The sequence below is a fragment of the Psammomys obesus genome, unplaced genomic scaffold (genome assembly GCF_907164565.1).
Source record: "Psammomys obesus unplaced genomic scaffold, mPsaObe1.curated_primary_1811, whole genome shotgun sequence".
Lineage (NCBI taxonomy): Eukaryota > Metazoa > Chordata > Mammalia > Rodentia > Muridae > Psammomys > Psammomys obesus.
Window position 1 is genome coordinate 69038 of NW_026589632.1, and position 1490 is coordinate 70527.

Genomic DNA, 1490 nt, shown 5'->3' on the forward strand with positions numbered 1-1490 from the left:
AATATGTTATTGACTATTAACATATTCAATTTCTCTACATCTATTATACGCAGAGAAGTAAAATGAAAGATGTGCACATAGGCTTTATAGATTTAACCACATTAGAGGTCCAGTGGATTGTTATTTAAGACATGATTTTCTTATTGAATATCTACATTCTTGAAATATGATATATTCAATATATATTAATTAGTATACAATATATACAAACATTTTATTAGAAATACTAATAAAATGTTTTAAGGTTTTGCAAGAATAATATACAATATAAAACCATAGCCAACGGTTCCATATTTAATTGTTTAAACTATTTCCTTCAAGATCACAATTCAGTAATCAGTTTTAATTTTCAAGTCCCTGAGGTTTTTATGACATATACTTATGACATATTTTAGTAGTGGGATTTATTTTTTATATATGATATTATTTATGACTTCTATATTTTTTTAAAACATGTAGGTGCTAAGTAAAATTTCCTGGGAAGAGGTCAAAAGGCTGCTTTTTTTGAGTTACCTAATTACCTTGTAGAGACCTGCTCCTGAATAGTTTTATCTTCTCTAGGAAATTCTGTTAGTCATCAACCTTGGGAAAGGCCTAGTTCCCGAGATGACCGAGCCTATTAAGTTCCATTATCTTCCTGAGCATCCTGCAATTGGAAAGCCTAAGTGTTGTGAGTTGCATTAGCTTCTTGAGTATTAAGAGCCAGTCTCCTGAGAGGGGAGCAGAGTCCTTGGTGCTGTGGTGGTGTGGTGGATTAGGGTGCTGCTTGTAGTCATGTGGCCCTTTCTGCTGCCGCCTCCTTTTGCCTTCACCATGTTCTTCCCTCAGTCCGAGTACGACAGGGATGTGAATACTTTTTCTCCCGAAGGAAGTTTATTTGAAGTGTAGTATGTCATTGGGGCTATCAAGCTTGGCTCTATGGCCATGGCCGTCCAAATATCAGAGGGTGTATTCATCACCACCCCACTAATGGAGCCTAGCAGCATTGAGAACGTTTTAGAGACTGATGCTCATATAGATTGTGCCATGAGTGGTCCCATTGCTGCTGCTAAAACCGTAATTGATAAAGCCAGAGTGGAGGCACTGAACCACTGGTTCACCTATGACAGTGGAGAGTGTGATTTAGGCTGTGTCCAAACTGGCTTTGCAGCTGGGAGAAGAAGATGCAGATCCAAATGTCATGTCTCGTCCCTTTGGAGTAGCATTTTTGTTTGGTGGAGTTGATGACTCATCACATGGACTCTGGGATTTTTGTCCAGTGTGATGCTAAAGCAATTAGCTTTGCTTCAGAGGGTGCCCAGAGCTCCTTGCAAGTTTACCACAAGTCTATGACACTGAAAGAAGCCAACCAGTCATCAGTCATCATCCTCAATAAAGATATGGAAGAGAAGTTGAATGCAATTAGCATAGAGCTAGCCAAGGTAGAGCCTGGTCAGAATTTCCACATGTTCACAGAGGAGGAACTAAAGGAGGTAATCAAGGATATTTAA

At 38.6% G+C, this 1490-nt stretch overlaps 1 pseudogene; it reads left to right on the forward strand.

Moving 5' to 3' along the window:
* The first annotated feature begins 813 nt into the window (after window positions 1–813).
* On the forward strand, window positions 814–1490 carry LOC129675124 (proteasome subunit alpha type-5-like; annotated as a pseudogene).